Source organism: Chiloscyllium punctatum, chromosome 10 (genome assembly GCF_047496795.1).
Source record: "Chiloscyllium punctatum isolate Juve2018m chromosome 10, sChiPun1.3, whole genome shotgun sequence".
Taxonomy (NCBI): domain Eukaryota; kingdom Metazoa; phylum Chordata; class Chondrichthyes; order Orectolobiformes; family Hemiscylliidae; genus Chiloscyllium; species Chiloscyllium punctatum.
Window position 1 is genome coordinate 68,098,087 of NC_092748.1, and position 21,830 is coordinate 68,119,916.

The 21,830-nt window shown below is 39.4% G+C and overlaps 1 protein-coding gene across 14 annotated transcripts in view; it reads right to left on the minus strand.

The window, feature by feature from the left end:
- The window catches only part of baz2ba (bromodomain adjacent to zinc finger domain, 2Ba), a 353,869-nt gene that overhangs the window by 220,138 nt on the left and 111,901 nt on the right, over positions 1 to 21,830 (minus strand). The window contains exon 1 of one of the 14 annotated variants that reach the window (XM_072579419.1): positions 3,997 to 4,528. The exons of the other annotated variants lie outside the window; for them this stretch is intronic. The gene's annotated coding sequence lies outside the window, so the exon portion shown is untranslated. Of the gene's footprint in view, positions 1 to 3,996; positions 4,529 to 21,830 lie in introns of those variants that run through there. 14 annotated transcript variants of the gene reach the window in all.

The window sequence follows — 21,830 nt, forward strand, 5'->3', positions numbered from 1 at the left end:
TGAAGGGTATAGACAGGGTAGATAGAGATAAGCTTTTTCCCAGGGTGAAGAATTCAATAATGAGAGATCACGCTTTCAAGGTGAGAGGTGAAAGGTTTAAGGGGGAATACATGTGGCAAGTACTTTACAAAGAGGGTGGTAGGTGCCTGGAACACGTTGCCAGCAGAGGTAGGAGAGGCAGGCACGGTAAATTCATTTAAGATGCCTCTGAATAGATGCATGAATAGGTGAGGAGCAGAGGGATACAGATGCTTAGGAATTGGACGATAGGTTTAGACAGTGGATTTGGATCGGCTTAGGCTTGGAGGGCCAAAGGGCCTGTTCCTGGGCTGTAAATTTTCTTTGTTCTAGTTCTTAGGTACAGCTGAATACTCCAAGATTAAAACATTATAGCAGCTGCTAAACTAGCAGACACTCACCGACATGATGCTTTGCGTATGGTTGCACATCAATTACAATTTTGGGAACGGTAACTCTCACATTTGTGGCACCTGTTAATTATGTGGGGCCTGCAAAACCGCATGCATACATTCAACAACTCCCAATGCTAGTGGCAATCCAACTAGCCTCGCAAAGCCATCTCACCACTCTTTCTTTTTTCACTCTACTATAAGAGAAGGCTATGAGGACAACACTTTTTAAGGTGTCTGCCACCTCCCTAATGCAGTGACATATATAAAACTAAAAATTCCTCAGAAAATTTTACCTGTTATTTCCATAGGTTAGCTATTGGCATCCAGATTGAACTCAACGGTGAAGTTCATTGCTACTGGTAGTACCTTTCAGTTGTTCAGCTGTAGGGAATGGCTAAATACCATGTCCTTGTTAAAATAGTACCCAGAGTACCCTTTGGAGATACAGCCTTCTATCAAGAGCCCTCCTCCTCCGATGCATTGCTTTCTGCCTCCACTGCCTGTGCTTCTTGCCCAAGTCATTCTGCAGTCAAGTGGGAATACAACAACAGCCTCCATAATTGAAAGCAAGCTTTCTGCTGACAGGCTTCCAAGCTATCCTGATTTCTTTGTCATAGTCCAGCACCTCCAATTTTTTCAAAATACCAGCATTTTCCAAACTCTTCCAACAATACTGTAAATAGTATTTCTACTCATTCTGCAGCAGAAAACAATGAGGAAACATCACAATCAGAATCTGTTTAGTATTGTCAGCATGTTATGTTTTCATTTCAGATTTCAAGCATCTATAGGTATTTTGCTTTTACTGTAACATCACCTAGAAGTTCCATTCTAAATTGTTTCAATACTAATGGTGGGATTGGATGGGAAATGCAGGACACATAGTTCAGATACAAGTATTAGGGACAGGACATTAAAATGACTTTTGAATTCCAAAATGCTACACTAGGTGCCAAATTAACAGTATACACTGGTTAATCTTCATGTTATAGTCTGTCCACTCCAAAGTTTATAGTTAATGGGCACCATACTTACACTAGCCCCTTCATAAATCAAAGCAGGTTGCATTTAGGTGGCCTGAATTAATCATTTTATGAATTCTAGGCTTCTGTAAACATAAATCATGTGCGGCATGGATGGATAAATAGACAAGGTCTTTTTTCTGAGGTGGGGATGTCCAGAGCTAGAGGGCATAGATTTAGGTGGAGGGAGAAAGAAAGATATAAAAGAGACCTAAGGGGCAACCTTTTCACACAGAGGGTGATGCGCATGTGGAATGGGCTGCCAGAGGAAGTGGTGGAGGCTAGTACAATTGCACTATTTAAGAGGCATCTGGATGGGTATTATGAATAGGATGGGTTTGGAGAGATATTGGCCGGGTGCTAGCAGGTGGGACTAGATTGGGTTGGGATATCTGGTCGGCATGGAGTTGGACCAGAGGGTCTGTTTCCGTGCTGTACATCTCTATGACTCTACGGCATGCGCAGGTCAGTTTTATATTAGCAACTTTACTGTGCACAATTTCTCATATCTCTGCAATATCTGCAAATGCTATTCATCAGCAAATTACAAGTGCTGAAATTTGAGCAATTACAAATTTTTCGAGCAGGTCACTTCAATTCATTGATGCCCAGCTAAACCATTGAGCAAACTTATGAAACACTGAGATGCCTGATAACAGGCAATGGCAGAAATAATACGTCACTAAGTTGAGGACAAGCCAAATAACATCAGCAACTGCAATTAAGGAGGATCGGTGGGAACTGACTAAATTATAAACTTTTGAACTAGTCATACACTTAACTCACATCTTATTTTATAATTTAATTGGAACAACCTCCAAGTCACAAATGTAAATGCACTTTTTAAAATAAATTCTATAAAACTATGGATTCAAAATACTCACTGTAAACAGAACCTTCTTTCTCATGTCAATTGTGGTTAAATACTAGAGAACAAAATTTGCAGAAAAATGAAAGCAAAGTGCTTGTTTATTGGACAAGATCTACATTCTCCACCTCTTCTGCCATATCGGTGTTATTTAAATCATCAAAGTGCTCAGATGTATTTCTTAAACTAGGTGTTGAACAGAAAACGGTACATTGCTGCACAATTTTACATGAAAACTCAACAGCTTACTGATTTCAGAAAAAATGCAAAACTTGTTCTAGACTCACAGAAGGAAGCTAAGTACTGCAGTTTTTGCTGCTAGTTGTAGATCAGTGTCTGAGTTCTTCTGAACCAGAGCACCTATTATAAAATATATTAGAACACAGTTTATCTATAAATTCATCGCATTGTCACATTATGATATTCTAAAATAAAGATAATGTTAATTATAACGTTTTGCCAAATTGTTATACAAATATAGTTCACACATGTCTATTGGACAGAGTGCATTGCCATGTGCAGGTTCAATCACTGACTTTGCCAAACTACCAACATCAGGTGAACTAAATTAAATGGAGAACAAGTTTTAAATGAGGATTCTTACACTGGGTTGCTTGCATGAAGCTCAAGTGTAGCCAAAACCGTTCTTATGGTGCAGCTCTTAGGCCTCATGACACAGGTCATTGAGCTAAGGTCATAAAAAAGTCACTTTTCAAAAGAAAATCAAAAAGCTTAAAGTCATCAACAGAGCTAAACTGCCCTAAGAAATTCCACAACAAAAACTGGACACCTTCTGGCATTCAAAGTAGCTTTCTGCCTATTTCATTTTGGCCAAAGTCATGTTTCCACCTTTCAACAAAACTGCTTACTGACCAGTTTCATCCCTATTAGATTTTACAATGAGAAATAAAGTTGCTTTTAATTTGCTGCACTTTATTAAAGTTACTTTTTACAAAAATGTATGCTTCTAGTACAATCCTGTCTTGTTTAAACTTAGCCCCAATTTGGGACAAGGCGTTACATTGTTTAAGGCAACTGATATGGCTGCATGGTACGTGGAGTAGGAACAAACCAAAAATATAAAACTGCATAAAGCAAGTCCAAACAAGTGAATATAACATAACCTGATGTAAAGAGGCATTACCCTATTTTTTAAAAGCTCATGAATAGGAAACCCAATGCACATTAGCGTTTTGTTTCTATCCCTGCATATCATGAAATAGTTACAGATTTACACAGACTTCTAAAGTAACAATATTGTTAGTTCTAAACACAATGAGCAAAAGGAATTCAAGACGACAAGATCAGGCTCCGTTTTGATACTCAACTGTTGAATATCTGCTCAACATTATTTTGGCTCATATCTGTACTTGAGTAAAACACCAGAGGATTTCTGTACCTGAAAGGGAGTTATTACATCAAAAGTGGACAGAAAATGCACGTGCAATAGCAGAAGTTTTTAAAAAAGTATTAAAAATCCTAAGAAGAACAGAAAATAAATGTCTACTGTAAACACCATCATTCCTAAGGTTGCCAATGAATTATTTCCAACTATAAAAACAACTTCAGAAACATTTTCTTGTAAAAACACAAAAGGTGAAAATAGGACATGCAACTCAATAAATGCAGCTAACTACATCAACTTAAAGAAATATTGCAAAGATCTGCCCAAATTGTTGGTGAAGTACAGTACCTGTCAACCACCAGTGACTTGAAGAAAATGTTTTCACAATATGTCTAGAGTATGCTGCCGTATCAGTTTCATTACGTATTTTTGATTTCCAAATGTGATCTTGGTTTTTTTTGTTTTTAAAAAAATTTCTTCACTTAATTGTATTTTGCATTTTGATCCTTTAGTTCTTCTTGAATTAGTGTTGCCCTCAATTTTAAAAGGTATGCAAGTAGAAATTACTTCATTGCTTTTTGAACAAAAAGGAACACATCCATACACTGTAGTCTCTTGAGGAACAAACAGTTATTTAATATCAGCTGCATAAACGGTGGTTTAATCAGGAAGTAGCCATTATCCTTCCACTGCACAGTAGTGACAGCTCTCGTAACAGACCGTGTTGTTTTTCAGTTTGTATGAATGAAGGAACGCATACATACTATATTGCCAACAGCTACTGACCTTTGAGGTCACAAACGCATTAGAGACAACTCTGTTATGAGAAAAAAAATCAGTTCAGAATGAACCACAAGCCAATGCTTCCTTGTACATTCTGAAGATTTCTAGAGCAGCTGGTCTCCACCACCCCATCTTGCCTTACACGCAAAACATGGCTGTCTTATTCAGAGATTAGCAATTATTGTAATGAGATACTGTCTGTGAGGTCAAAGCAATACTTCCTGCTGTTCACACATCATGATTTCCTGGAAACAACTAAAAGGCAGGTGGAGCAGTCAGCACACTGATGAGCTTGTACATATGAATAGAAACTCAAGCAGGTAAACCACATGCATGTCACAACATGGAGCTCCACCTGATACCACAAAAAATCTTCTGCAAAATATCTTTGACTACCTTCCTATAAATAGATTGTAACCCAGGTTAAGCAATCACTTACAATTTGGTGCATGTTATATGGACACAAAAAAAAACAAGCAAACAATATCTAATCATAGGGGAAATTTTATTTACATTAAAAATTACATTTCTAACAGTTTATAAATATTTTTACATTTAAAATGAAAACATTTAGAAATAACTTTGCCATTCTAAAGTTGGGGGAAAAATGTACAATGTGGAAAATATTATAAGCAGCATGCTAAATGAAACAGTCAAAATGCAGAAAATGTTTGCCAATAAGAAAACCAGATTGAGGAAATTGATGTAAAGTACTTTAAATTAAAAAAGAGAGTTAAGATTACAAATCATCCAATTTGATTAAGTTTAATGTGATTTGTTTATTTTGATCAAAACAATCCGTTACTTTAAGGACATGACTGATAAAATAATATTTTTGCAAAACAGATCGAACCCCCAATTCACAAATTCTTGTTCCACACCACATAGGAAAAGATTTACAAACTTTGAATTAGTCAGTGAAAATTGTGAACTACAAACAACCTAAATTTAAGACTGCATTTGACATCTGGAATGTGGTATGAAGTATATAAATAAAGCAGAGCTTTAGATTATTTTATCCAGATGAGATAAAGATTCATCATAGAAAACACAAAACGCTAGCCAAGGGGTTCAATTCTGATGTATGTAGAATTCTTCAATCTGAATAACGTTTTATTTTTCGGCTTTTAGACCTAATATTTTCCTGTTTCAGCAATGATTGCTCCCATAGACAAACACGCGCGTCGTATGACCTGCAACAAACTTGCATCTGGCTAGCATTTAAGCAGTTTGTAACAGGTTCAGGCTAAACAGGTAACTTACATATTTATATGCAAAATAACCAGAAAACTCAAAAATTCTCAAATTAACTGCCTTGATAGCAAAAGATAGTACAACAAATATTTTGCTGAACTGTATAAATGGGAAACAAATTTATCACACAGTAAATAGAGAAATAGAGCACCAGTAAGCACAAAATTTACAGGAGCTACAAGCTTTACTTTCTATTTTCTAAGGAACAATAAAGTCATGATGGTTATTAAGCTACATTGAAAACGGGATGGAACAGAAGATGCCTGTACATTGAACGTCGCAATCATTTGGATTCTCTGCAGAAAATTCTGGTCCGTCAGACAGCTAGGTAGGCCACAAATTTACAGAATGAAGGAGCAGCACTCTATAAACTTGTGCCTTCAAATAAACCTGTTGGACTATAACCTGGTGTTGGTGACTTCTGACTTTGCCCACCCCAGTTCAACACCGGCATCACCACATCGTGACTTTACCAAGGTAGATGAGAAATTATCTTGAAATACAACTAGAATAATTTAAAAATAATTGGAACAAAGAAGAATTAAGTGGTCTCAAACTCAAAAAGCAGTCAGAGGCCAATGAAAATCATGAGTCACACATTTGACTTGAATTATCAGACTTGGAGAACAGTAACAATTTATGTTGTGCTTTTATTACAATTAAACATTCCAAGGCACTCCATGGGAGATTATAAATCAAGATTATGACACTGAACCACACAAGGAAATGTCAGATCAGAAGGGGAGATGACTGGAGTAGAATACAATGGTGTCCCAAGAAGAACTCAATGATAGACGAAACTTCTTGTGCAGCAGAAAATTTAAAAGAATGTCTTAAAGGATAGATCGAGATAAGGAAGTAGAGAGAGTATGTCAGGAAGGTACCTCAGAGCTTGGGGCCAAAGCAAGTATTTAGTCCAGAGTTTGAAGAGTGCAAAATTCTGAAAGGAGTGTAGACTAGAGATTACAAAGGCAGAGGAAGGTTTTGAAAACAAGGATGAGAAATTTAAGACATTGCTTAACGAGAAGCCAGTGTAGATTGCTGAACACATGGCTGATAGGGGCATGGAAATTGCTGAGTTAAAGAATAGGCAGCACAGTTTTGGATGACTTTATTGATGGGTGAAGTGTGGGAGATCAGCATGCAGTGTATTGGAAAAGTTGAGTGTAGAGCAACTAGAGCTGCGAATAAGGATTTTAGCAGATGAGCCATGATGTCATCCCATTTCCGTATCAGTCGAAGCAAACACTCAGAGACGCAGTATGGCTCCACATTCTTCATCTTTATTCTAAACCCTGGAAAGACAGCAATCGCCCATGTATACAAAAACATGAGTTCTCGGTCTTCTTTCGAACAGCAGATTCTTAAGGAATTGTATGGTCACTTGCAGAGAGCAGCATCCAAGGAAGTCATCATCTATATTGATTGGGTGACCATTACAATCAGCAAGCATCAACAGTGAAGATTAAGCCATCTGGCAATACATAATCGATGTTCTTCACCTCCTTAAACCACTTACCCTTGCCTCCAGTACCTCATTGCTTACTGTAAGTTCTTACCTGTCAAAGTCATGCCAGCTGAGCCTTTGCCATGTAACCCTAAACTTAATTCTTTCCCTACCTTACACACAGTCTCAATGAGTTATTTATTAAAATAAGCCAGAATCTGGCCAAAATAGACTGAACAGCCTTGAGGGGAAATCTACAGCATAACAATGAGAGGCATTCAAAAGGTACTGGGGGGAGTACAACATGTTCCCTTTAGATGTAGCAAAGTAGCAGCATTAAGCTCTGGATGTCTTAGAACATGCAAAATTGGGTAAAAAGGAAAAGTGAGACTGATATCAGATACAAAGGGAACAAAGCAATTGAGGCCTGAGAGGAGTATAGAAAGTGCAGCAGGAAACCCAAGAAAGCAATCAGACAGCAAATAGAGGGCATGGGGAAAAATAAACACTGGTAGGAAGATTAGAGAGAACTTCAAGACATTTTACAAGAATCTTACAAGGAAGAGATTAACCAGGGCCCTAAAGAGTCCAAGGAGGCAATCTGCACATAAAGGTGGAAGACATCGGTAGAGTAATAAACAACGACTTCCATAGAACATAGAACATAGAACAATACAGCACAGAACAGGCCCTTCGGCCCACGATGTTGTGCCGAACTTCTAACCTAGATTAAGCACCCATCCATGTACCTATCTAAATGCCGCTTAAAGGTCACCAATGATTCTGACTCTACCACTCCCACGGGCAGCGCATTCCATGCCCCCACCACTCTCTGGGTAAAGAACCCACCCCTGACATCTCCCCTATACCTTCCACCCTTCACCTTAAATTTATGTCCCCTTGTAACACTCTGTTGTACCTGGGGAAAAAAGTTTCTGACTGTCTACTCTATCTATTCCTCTGATCATCTTATAAACCTCTATCAAGTCACCCCTCATCCTTCGCCGTTCCAACGAGAAAAGGCCGAGAACTCTCAGCCTATCCTCGTATGACCTACTCTCCATTCCAGGCAATATCCTGGTAAATCTTCTCTGCACCCTCTCCAAAGCTTCCACATCTTTCCTAAAGTGAGGCGACCAGAACTGCACACAGTACTCCAACTGTGGCCTAACCAAAGTCCTGTACAGCTGCAACATCACTTCACGATTCTTGAATTCAATCCCTCTGCTAATGAACGATAATTCTCCATAGGCCTTCTTACAAACTCTATCCGCCTGAGTGGCAACCTTCAAAGATCTATGTACATAGACCCCAAGATCCCTCTGTTCCTCCACCTGACTAAGAACCCTACCATTAACCCTGTATTCCGCATTCTTATTTGTTCTTCCAAAATGGACAACCTCACACTTGGCAGGGTTGAACTCCATCTGCCACTCCTCAGCCCAGCTCTGCATCATATCAAAGTCCCTCTGCAGCCGACAACAGCCCTCCTCACTGTCCATAACTCCACCTATCTTCGTATCATCTGCAAATTTACTGACCCACCCTTCGACTCCCTCATCCAAGTCATTAATAAAATAAAATTGTTGCTATTCGGGAGGATAAGAATGCAAGTACGAAATTCAGAAAGATAGACTGCAAAGTTCTTGACTAGATTGATGTAAGAGGCAAGGAGGTACTGGAGATTATGGTGGATGTGAAAATGGTCAAAACTCCAAGTGCAGATAAGTTGCGTTGCATGCTACTGTAAGATACAAGGGAGGAATTAACTAAGGTCCTGACCAAAACTTTTGTATTGTCTATGGCCTCAGGTGAAGGATAGTTAATATGGTTCCAGTTTACAAGAAGAGTGGTAGAGATAGACCAGTGAACTCTAGACCTGTAGGTTTCATATCAGTGATAGGGAATGTTTTGGAGAAAACAGTGAAGGAGAAAATAAATCTCCATTCAGACAGGGATAGTCAGCGTGGTTTTGTCAGCGGGAAGTTATGCCAAATGAATGTCACTGAACTTTTGAGATGACCATCGATAGCTGAGGGTGGGACAGTTAATGTCGTTTATATGAATTTCACCAAGGCCTTTGACAACAACCCATATGGGAAACTGATAAAGAAAGTAAATGCTCCTGTGTCCATGGTAACTTAACAAGTTGTACCCAAATTTGGCTTAGTGGCAGGAAATAGAGGACAGTGTAGAAGGCTGCTTGTGTGACTGCAGACCAGTGTCCAGTGGCATTCCAGAGGGCAGAGTTTGTGACATTCATATATGGTATAGACGAGAATGGGGAGAGATAAGCAACTTTCCTAGGTACGTTGGCAATGAGGAAGAAGGTCTTAAGTTTCAGTGAGATTTGGATGGGTTGGTTAGATGGGCAGATCAGTTGGAGATCTGAAAATGGAAGTGATGTACTTTGGAAGAAGTAACAAGACAAGAAAGTACACAATGAACAGCAGAACACTACGAAGCTCAGGGGAACAAAAGGATCTTGGAGTGCTTGTCCACAGACCCCCGAAGGTGGGAGAACAGATTAATAAAGGAATTAAGGCAGCAAACAAAATGCTTGGCTTTATCACTTGAGGCATAGAGTATAAGAACAGGCAGGCTATCTTAGAGCTGTACAAAACTAGGGTTAAGTCACAGCTCGGGTATCGTGCACAGTTCTGGTCAGCACACTACAGGATGGATGCAATTACTCTGGAGGGATGCAAAGGCGATTCACCATGATGTTGTCTGGGACAGAGCATTTCAGCTCTGAAGAGAGACTGATTAAAGTTAGGTTGCTTCCTTTGCAACAAAAAATAGGTTGACAGGGGTTCGGACTGAGATTATCGGGGCATGGACAGGGTGAATAGAAAGCAGTTGTTCCCCTCAGTCATGGATAAGGGACCACATTTTAAAGTGAAAAGTGAGGGGATGTTAAGAAACATATTTTCAGCCAGAGGATGGTGGGGGCTCTTGAATGCATGCCTGGCAGGGTAGTTGAGGTAGATAACTTCATAAATCTTTTAAAATTACTTGGATGAACACTTGAAATGTCACAACATTCAAAGCTACCAACCAAGAGCTGGAAAGAGGGACTAGTGAAAGCAAGTAGCCCAATTTTGGCAGGACAGACATGATGGGCTGAAGGCTCTTCTGTGCTGTATGATTCTATGATAGAGTTAAAGTTCAATGTTACACAGGTTGAAATAGGTAGTCTCAGTGATGGCACGAATATGAACCTAGGAGCTCATCTCAGGATCAAAAATGGCATCAAGGATGCAAACAGATTAGTTTAATCTTGGGAGGGAGAAAGGGGTGAGGTTGTTAGGAAAGGAACAGTGGGATGAAACACAATCTTCATTCTTCCTAATACTTAGTTACAGCATTTTCTGCTGACAAATAAGCAAACAAAATGAAACATTTATATTATGGTTATCCTTGTTTTAAGGATGCTTAAAAATAAACTAGCCACTGGAAGTGTAACAAGTTTTTAAAACTTGATTCAGTGCAAGCGCCCTTGCGTCTCTCGAGACAAAAATCTATCTTCTAATCTTTGAATGCAGTACTGAAGTGTCACTAGGTTTGAGGTAGTGTCTTTTGGATGACACACTAAACCAAAGGTCCCCACCTCCATTTTTGTTGGATAGAAACAAACTTGTGACATTCTGCAAATAGCAGGGATGTCCCGTGAAAACAGCAAGCCCTCAGAAACGTAAATTGCACAAATGAAGTTGACCACTAAGATCCCTCTGCATCCTGAAGTCTCTCCTCATTTAGATAATAGGTCACCTCCCCACTTTTTCAACCAAAATGCATGACCTCACACTTATCTACATTAATCTCCATCTGCCACATTTCAGCCCAGTCTCCGATCCTATCTGTATCCATTTGTCAAGTTCTTATTTCTTTGCTGCAATTTATTGACCCAGCTTTTTTTTTGCATCGTCTGCAAATTGGGCAATAGAGCCTTCTGTCCTATATCCCAGTCATTAATGTAGACTGTAAATAGCTAGGGTCCAAGGACCAAACCCTGTGGCCGCCCACATCTTGCCACACCGAGAAAAAAACATTTCTGCTGATACTGTCTTCTGTCCATCAGCTAGTCATCTATCGAAGCTAATAAATTACCGTCAGTCCGATGAGATCCAACCTTGCAAATTAACCTTTTGTGAGGCATCTGATCAAATGTCTTCCAAAAGTCCAGATATATTAGATCAACAGGATACCCATTGTCCACTTTGCTTGTTACATCTGTGAAGAACTCTAGCAAATTAGTCAAATATAATTTGCTCTACATAAAATCATGCTGAATCTGATGGATAGTGTTTTGACTTTCTGATTGCCCTGATATTGCTTCCCTGATAACTGATTCTAACACTTTCCCAACAACAGATTTAAATTAACCAGTCTGTACATTCCCACATTTTGTCTCCTTCCCTTTTTGAATAAGGGCATCGCATCAGCATTTTTCCAATTCATTGGAAGCTTTCCCCTGTTCAGGGAATTTTGGAATACTGTAACCAAGAATCCGCTATTTCCATCATACTTCCTTTAACATTTTAGGATGTATGCCATTAGGTCCAGGGGACTTGTCGACCCTCAATCCTCAGTTTACGGAGTACCTTTTCCCGATCAATGTTGATTGTTTGAAGTTCTACACTTTTTATAGCCTCTGACTTGCCCATTCTAATAGGAATGGTACTACTGCCCTCCACTGGGAAAGTGAGGCAAAGTATTGATTTAGCATTTCAGCCGTCCCCACTTAACTCTCCAGTTTCATCTTCCAAGGGATCAACATTCACTTTCACAACTCTCTTTCCTATTATATACAGAATCACAGATGTACAGCACGGAAACAGACCCTTCGGTCTAACTCGTCCATGCCGACCAGATATCCCAACGCAATCTCGTCCCACCTGCCAGCACCCAGCCCATATTCCTCTAAACCCTTCCTATTCATATACCCATCCAAATGCCTCTTAAATGTTGCAATTGTACCAGCCTCCACTACTCCCTCTGGCAACTCATTCCATACACGTACCACCCTCTGCGTGAAAAAGTTGCCCCTTAGGTCTCTTTTATATCTTTCTCCTCTCACCCTAAACCTATGCCCTCTAGTTCTAGACTCTCCCACCCCAGGGAAAAGACTTTGCCTATTTATCCTATCCAAGCCCCGCATACTTTTGTAAACCTCTCAGGTCACCCCTAAGCCTCAGACACTCCAGGGAAAACAGCCCCATCCTATTCATCCTCTCCCCATAGCTCAAATCCTCCAACCCTTGCAACATCCTTGTGAATTTTTTCTGAACCCTTTCAACTTTCACAACATCTTTCCGATAGAAAGGAGACCAGAATTGCATGCAATATTCCAACAGTGGCCTAACCAATATCCTGTACAGCCACATGACCTCCCAACTCCTGTACTCAATACACTGACCAATAAAGGAAAGCATATCAAGTGCCTTCTTCACTATCCTATCTACCTGCGACTCCACTTTCAAGGAGCTATGAACCTGCACTCTAAGGTCTCTGTTCAGCAACACTCCCTCGGACCTTACCATTAAGTGTATGAGTCCTGCTAAGATTTGGTTTCCCAAAATACAACACCTCACACTTATCTAAATTAAACTCCATCTGCCACTTCTCGGTCCATTGACCCATCTGGTCAAGATCCTGCTGTAATCTGAGGAAACGTTGTTCGCTGTACACTACACTTGCAATTTTCACGTCATTTGAAAACTTACTAATTGTACCTCTTATGCTCACATCCAAATCATTTATGCAAATGACAAAATGTATAGGACCCAGCACCGATCCTTGTGGCACTCCACTGGTCACAGGTCTCCAGTCTGAAAAACAACCCTCCACCATCACCCTCTGTCTTCTACCTTTGAGCTAGTTCTGTATCCAAATGGCTGGTTCTCCCTATATTCCGTGAGATCTAACCTTGCTAACCAGTCTCCCATGGGGAACCTTGTCAAAAGCCTTACTGAAGTCCATATAGATCACATTTACCGTTCTGCCCTCATCAATCCTCTTTGTTACTTCTCATAAACCTGATTGAGTTTTTTTGAAGACATGATTTCCCACACAAAAAGCCACGTTGACTATCCCTAATTAGTCCTTGCCTTTCCAAATACATGCACATCCTGTACCTCAGGATTCCCTCCAACAACTTGCCCATCACTGACGTCAGGCTCACTGGGCTATAGTTCCCTGGCTTATCCTTACCACCCTTTTAAACAGCGTACTTCTTTCTTAAGTCTATATGCACATTCAAAATGCAGTTAGCGCATTCAAGAAATAAGATCTCAATCTTACCCCGATCCAAACATGTTGTGCTGAAATGTAGACTATAGTCTACTCGGGTGATAGCACATGAAAACCTGCCAAAATGCCATTTGAACATGTCTTTCATAGAACATAGAAACTTACAGCACAGAACAGGCTCTTTGGCCCATGATGTTGTGCTGAGGTTTAATCCTAATGTAAAATATAGTAACTTAACCTATGCACCCCTCAACTCACTGCTATCCAAGTGCATGTCCAGCAGTTGCTTAAATGTCCCCAATGACTCTGTTTCCACCACCACAGCTGGCAACGCATTCCATGCATTCACAACTCTCTGCATAAAGAATCTACCTCTGATGTCTCCTTTATACCTTCCTCCAAATATCTTCAAACTATGATTCCTCATACCAGTCAATCTTGCCCTGGGGAAAAGTCACTGGCTATTGACTCTATCTATTCCACTCATTGTTTTGTACATCTCAATCAGATCTCCTCTCTTCCTCCTTCTCTCCAGAGAGAAAAGTCCGAGCCTATTCAACCTTTCTTCATAAGGCAAGCCCTCCAATCCAAGCAGCATCCTGGTAAACCTTCTTTGCACCCTCTCCAAAGCCTCTGTATCTTCCCTATAGTAGAACTGGACACAATATTCCAGTGAGGTCTCACCAGGGAGTTGTAGAGCTGCAGCAAAACCTCACAGCTCTTAAACTAGATTTCCCTGTTAATGAAAGCCAAAACACTACATGCCTTCTGAACAATCCAATCCACTTGGGTGGCAACTTTGAGGGATCTATGTACTTGCACACACAGATCCCTCTGTTCCTCCACACTGCCAAGAATCCTGTCTTTAATCCTATATTCAGCATTCGAGCTCAACCTTCCAAAATGCATCATTTCGCATTTATCCAGGTTGAACTCCATCTGCCATTTCTCAGGCCAGCTCTGCATCCTGTCTATGTCGCGCTGCAGCCTGTAATAGCCCTCTATACTATTGATGATACATCCAACCTTTGTGTCATCTGCAAATTTACTAACCCACCCCTCAACCTCCTCATCCAAGTCATTTATTAAAAACTACAAAGCGCAGAGGCCCAAGAACAGACCCCTATGGGACCCCACTCAACACTGACCTCCAGGCAGAATACTTTCCATCCACAATCACTCTCTGCCTTCTGTCAGCCAGCCAATTCTGAATCCAGAGAGCCAAATCTCCATGTATCCCATACTTCCTTATGAATGAGCCTACCATGGGGGACCTTATCAAATGCCTTGCTGAAGTCCATATACACCACATCCACTGCTCGACTGTCGTTGACCTGTCTCGACACCTCCTCAAAGAACTCAATAAGATTTGTGAGGCATGACCTGCCCTCACAAAGCTATGCTGACTGCCTTTAATCTCACTATGTTTTGCCAAATAGTCATAAATCCTATCCCTCAGAATTCTTTCCAAAATTTTGCTGACCACAGACATAAGACTGACTGGTCTGTAATTGCCAGGGATTTCGCCATTACCCTTCTTGAAAAGAGGAATATTTGCCTCCTTCCAATCCTCCGGTACAACTCCTGTGGAGAGGGAGGAGGCAAATATCCTCGCCAGCAGCTTAGCAACCTCCTTTCTCACTTCCTGGAGCAGGTCTGACCCTAGGGACTTATCAATCTTAATGTTTTCCAAAATTTCTAGCACATCAACTTCATCAATCTTGATCTAGTAAAGACTATATCACAGCTCCTCTAAGTTTTCATTTACAATAAGTTCCTTTTCCTTGGTGAAAACCAAAGCAAAAAACTCATTTAGGGCTTCCCTATCTGCTCAGACTCCACGCACAAGTTCCCTCTGCTATCTCTGATCGGCCCTACCTTCTCCCTGATCATTCTCTTATTCCTCACGTATGAATAAAATGTCTTTCACTGTGATTTTTTTTTCAGTAAATACTGTTTTAAGAAACAAAAACTAAAATTATATTGCCTAAAATGTTGGCCATATCCATTTGTGTTCCCTGACAGAAATACACATGCAGATATTCATTTACCCAGAGAAATGACCTGAGGTTGTCAATCTTTCAACACCTCCTATAGCCGCTCTGTAAACTTTGTATAATAGACATCTGAAAATATATCATCCACCCTGCCATTTTTAAATAGGTACTTTTGTAGGCAGAGACATATGTAGTACATACTTATAGAAGCTTTTGCTATCCTTTTTGACATGTTGTACTAGTTTTCTTTCATAATTTACCTTAGCTCTTTTTATTAATTTTATCGTATCCCTTTGTTTATGTTTGAAAGTTTCTTATCTTCCAGCCTGCCACTGACCTTTTCAATATAGTATACCTTAGTTTTTGACTTTATATTTTCCTTGACCTCCTTGTTTAGCCATGGATGATTTTTACCCCTTTACCATCTTTCTTCCTCACTGGGAGATTAGATTACTTACAGTATGGAAACAGGCCCTTCGGCCCAACTAGTCCATACCGACCCGCCTAAGCGTAACCCACCCAGACCAGACCCATTCCTCTACATTTACCCCTTCACCTAATACTACGGGCAATTTAGCATGGTCAATTCACCTAACCTGCACATTTTTGGATTGTGGGAGGAAACCGGAGCACCCGAAGGAAACCCACGCAGACACGGGGAGAATGTGCAAACTCTACACAGAGAATCGCCTGAGGCGGGAATTGAACCCGGGTCTCTGGAGATGTGAGGCAGCAGTGCTAACCACTATGCCACCATGCCATCCACTTTAATTGTAAGGAATTGAATAGCTCCTTAAAAATCTGCCACTGTTCAGCTTCTGTCATACCTTTTAGCCTCCCTGCCCAATCTACTCAGACCAAATCTGGCCTCATGCTACATAATTTGCTTTGTTTAATTCCAGAAAACTACCATGGGACTCCACTTTCTCATCCCCAAATTAAATTTTGAATTCTATCATACTATGATTACTCCACCCTCAAGGATGCTTAATTATGATGTCATCAATTAATCTCTCCTCATTACACAATACCAAGTCTAGAGTCGCCTGCTTCCTGGGTGGTTCCACAACAAATTGCTCTAAGAAACAATCTCTGATGCATTCAATGAAATCTGCCTCCAGGCTACCCTTGCCAATTTGATTCTTCTTTTCTTCTTCCTACCAAAGTACATGACACCACTACTGCTTAAATTTCATTTATCTATTCATTTTACCAATCTTTGTCCTCATTATAGATTCTTGTTGTCTAGAGGAATTAAGGGCTACGGGGAGAACGCTGGTAAGTGGAGCTGAAATGCGCATCAGCCATGATTTGAATGGCGGAGTGGACTCGATGGGCCGAATGGCCTGACTTCCACTCCTATGTCTTATGGTCTTATAATGTAAAACTTGGAAACATAGTAAATAAACAGAAATTATGCCCAGCACACCCTAGTCCAGGCACTTAACAGGTCTGAAAGAATATTCATTATATCACCAGCTTCCAGGGAATGTTACCCTGTTCCTCCTTCATATTTGAAAAACAACCACTCACCACTAATTTCTGTTTTCTGTCCTTTAACCTACCTTGTAACCCTGTCGCCAATAAGCCTTTAATCCCATCTACAAGTTCCCTTCCAAATCGCTTACCATTGGAACCAGCATCACTGGGTCAAAATCCTAAACCTCCCTCCCTAATGGCTTGCAAGCAGACTACATCAAATGAACTGCAGAAGTTCAAAAAACGCAGCTTACCACCCTCTTCTTAAAGGCAGTTTGGGATGGGCCCAGCCAGCAATGTCCACATCTTTTGAGTTGAATAAAGAAAACAAGTCTATCATGTGTCCAATTTTCATACACCTTTCAAAGTCCACATGCATACCATTGACCGCATCCTCCCTTAACACACCATCAGCAGCATCTTCTTCTCTGGCAGACGCATGTGGAAAGACCTCATTCAGAACATCTCTACCCTCTGTTTCTACAAAAATAATTTTTTAAAGGTTTTTTGATCAGTCCACCCTTCCTTTAACTAGTCTTGTACAGTTCCTGTTCAAGACAGGGAACATAAAGGTATTTTGTGTTAGCCACTATTCTTATACTTTTATATTTACCTCTCAATTTCTTTTCAAATCTCCTTTGTACTTCCACATCCAGCTTGGTTCTCATCTGTTATTATGAATTAGTCTCATTTTCATTTCTATATGTCAGTTATATATGTCATCCAGGACATTCTAACTTTGGATATTTGGATCTTTGTACTACTCTGGTATGCAAACCATTACAATCTTTTTCAGTTGTGTTTTTTTACCCCTCATTCAGCCCTGATTCTTTCCTTCTGAGCTGGAATGGCATGAATGAGGAAAGTGGCTTTTTCCCGACTTGTCAGGAATTCCTCCCACTTTTTCTTGTGCACTGTTACTAGTTCAACCTATTTCATGCTAACTGAATGTCCCATTAAGCAGTTTTAGTATGCCTTGTCAATTTAGTTAAAAATCACACATACCAGATGATAGTCAAACAGGTTTACTTGAAAGCACGAGCTTTCAGAGTGCTGCTCCTTTATCAGGTAGCTGTGGATCAGGATTATTAGAGAAGTATTTATAGCAAAAGATTAACGTGTCATGCAGCTGAAATGATATATTGAACAAACCTAGATTGCTGTTAAGTCTTTCATCTTTGGGTTAGAATGGGTTGCAGGTTTTGATTCATTAATATGTAAATCCCAGAGCTTCTTTTAAGTCACATTCTCGAGATAACTTAAGGTTTTAGTTTTAAAAAGTGACATCGCAGCTCAGACAATGTACTAAAGGTGTGAAATTAGAGTCTATCTGTATCCCACTCGAGTCAGACTGGTTCGATTTCCAAAGTCAGAATTTATAAAATATTACATAGAATGACAATCCATGCAATTGATAATAGCAGCATGAGGATTAGAAAAAAAAACAAAGAAACTTATGACTTGCACATTTATTTCTAGTCAAATGTTTTCTATGGTACCAGTACATCTTTTGCTTACTTTCCATCTATCAAGTATGCTCTGAAAATTACTGCAACATCAAATATACTAAATATTTCCATTCCCGACTGCTTCACTAACAATCCGCTGAAATACTAAGTTTCCTGAACCATGTTAACTGCACTCTTCTAGCTTCATTATTAAAAATATTAAACATAAACTAAAAAATTAAAACCGGTCCCACATACAAGTAGGTTTTAATGTATATGTTCCACCCGTATTCAAATATTTTCAGTATCACTGCATGTAATATTTTGTATGCTGTATTTTAAAAATTAGAACTTCTGCAAATAGCTAATGCCCATTTCCGTTGACAGAAATAAAACCTTGACACTGTCACTCCTTTGCATCCAGAAAGAAAAGGAAAACTGAAGAAAGGAACATATTTGTGTCCTGTACATTGTGGCACTAAAGTGCATCATTCTTTTCAAACAAGGCATCAGAATATTCATTTACTGCAGAAGAACAAGCAATGCATATCAATGAGAAGCACTAATGAAATCAACTGTTGTCCTGCACCTACGCATGTATATTGGTGCCTTCGTATAATTTGCCTTTGCTGACTTTTATTCTCTGTTGCTTTATTTTCAGATCTGTTTGGTTAGCTTTGACGATATAGATATTCAAACAAAATAAAATTAGTGCATAATTCACTCAGCATTACAGACCTGTGCACAGTATTTTGCAAATTCAAAATTCAGCTTCATTTTCAATTTCACTCCGTTATGCCAAATTATAGCATCTCTTCGACATTATGTGGCATTAAAATAGTGTCCCTACTCCTGGGCTCGAAGGCTTGGGTTCAAGTCCCACTTACTCCAGAGTTGTTTAATAAGCATCTCTGAATGGGTTGATGAGAAAATTTTTAAAAATAAATAATTTATTTTCCCTAATGGGCTTTGCATGAAAATATCTAACTGGCTGCATGGATGTCCTACCAGTTGTGGTTGGTAGATAAAAATAAAAAAAAAGTCATGGTGATTTGGTTGTGAATAATAGCACTTCCGGATATATAAAAGAAGTAGAAACAATTTGAGAAGAAGGCCTCTTGTGGTCCGAAATACCAAGGATGGCAGCAGCTCAAGACGACAGAATTTCAATAACAGCTCCAGGGCAATTAGGGAATTCCTTTTTTTTTAAAATTACAAATTTAAAATAGAAATTTTAATATTATTAATAAAATTAATGATTTTACATCACCACAATAAACCTCTATCTTTGCTTGTGTCACAATTCTGTCTCACCACACATAGCGATCTCTCATATCCCTGCTTCCAATTCATCAACCCACATCATTGCACCTATTGCATTTCCTCTTCTATTTAATGGCCAATATGGAATTTTAAACATTAAGAATGTGAATTTTTAAACAAGCCATCCCACATTATTTTCAAACAGGAATCATTACCCAACCTCATCTGAACAAAGTTCATCTAAAATGAAAAGATAACCAAGATGATTGCTTTCACAATTTAAACAAAGTATCTATCACATTTGCTCACCAACACAAAATACAAAGATTATATATGTTATAAAAACCATCAGCTGAGCAGATGAGATCATTCCTTAGTTTTTGACAATGATGCAAACTTTCACAAGGTTAACTCATGATTTCAAAGATGAATAAAACATTAATATTTGGAAAATTAGTCATTCCATATTTGTCAGACCATCTCATGCATCGAAATATACTTAATGTCACTTACAATCTACAACTTTATTAATTATGAGATGACTTTTACTCCTAAAAATAGTTATTTTTAAACTAACAGATGGAACTTTGGTGCATCGACTTATCTATTTCAGAGTGTTAAACCATCATACATCACACACAAAAACTAAAAATATGACATAACACGGGCTTTTCAAATAAAAGTGCATCTACCTTGTATGATTTTTGTGATTATGGCCATTCTTCTGTTTTCAATGATTAAAAAGTGGAATCACACATTTGTGAATTGCCTTCCTTAGGACTCCACATTTACACAGCAGTAAACCATTACTACAATCAAGCTAATTAATGGGCAATAGTCTCTTGCTACATCAGAGTTGGCAGCTGCAGGGATATTGCCAAGTTAGTCTTTGTAGAAAAGTAGGAATATTTGGGGGGGAAAACATCCTCTCAGCACTCACCCTGTCCGGTCCCATAAGAATCCTGGAAAAGCTCATCAGGTCTGGCAGCATCTGTGAAGAGAAATCAAAGTTAACGTTTTGGGTCTGGTGACTTTCCTCAGAACACTGAGGATGGGTCACTGGACCCAAAACATTAACTTTGATTTCTCTGCACAGATGCTGCCAGATCTACTGAGCTTTTCTAGCAACTTCTATTTTTGCTTCCGATTTACAGCATCCACAGTTCTTTCAGTTTTTATTCCCTTAAGAATCCTATACGTTTTAATGAAGTCACCTCTCATCCTTCCAAATTCCAATGAATAAAGTTTCAACCTGTTTAGTCTTTGCTCCTAAGATAATCCCTCAGTACCAGGGATCATCCCAGCCAACATACTCTTAGCTGCCTCTAATGAAATTATGCATTTCTTTAAATGAGAAGACCAAAACTGCTCACATTATTCTAGATGTGGTCTCATCAGTACTTTGTATAATTGCAGTAAGACTTCCTTACTCTTACACTCTAACTCCCTTACAATAAGGGCCAACATTCCATTAGGCCTCCTGATTACCTCCTGCACCTGTATGTTAGCTTTGTCTTTCAAGCACAAGTACTCCAAAGTTTCTTGCAATTTCCTGCATTTTTCCTCAATTTAAATAATATTCTGTTCCTTTGTTCTTCCTTCTAAAATGAAGAACTTCACTTTTTCCCAACATTTTACTCCATTTGCAAAATGTTTGGCAACTTAACGTATTAACATCACTTATAAACTGGATATATTTCTCTCTCAACCTGCCTTTCCACCGATTTTTTGTGTGGTCTGCAAATTTGACTATAATACATTTGCTTCCTCCTTCAGGTCAGTAATATATATTGTAAACATTTTAGTTCCAGCACTTATTCCACAACTGATTGGTCACAGGTTGCAAACCTGAAAAAAACTACTTAACTTATAACTAGTCACCGTTTCCTGCCCATGTGCCAATTCTCTATCCATGCCAATACAGTAGCTCCAATACCATGAGCTCTTATGACTTAACCTTTTATGATCTTATCAAATGCCTGCTTGAAGTACAAATACAACACATCTACTGGTTCCCCTCCAGCCACTCTGGCTGAGACTTCCTTAAAAAACTCTAAAAAAATTAGTCAGACATAATTTATAGAGTCACAGAGTCATAGAGATGTACAGCATGGAAACAGACCATTCGGTCCAACCTATCCATGCCGATCAGATATCCCAACCCAATCTAGTCCCACCTGCCAGCACCCGGCCCATATCCCTCCAAACCCTTCCTATTCATATACCCATCCAAATGCCTCTTAAATGTTGCAATTGTAC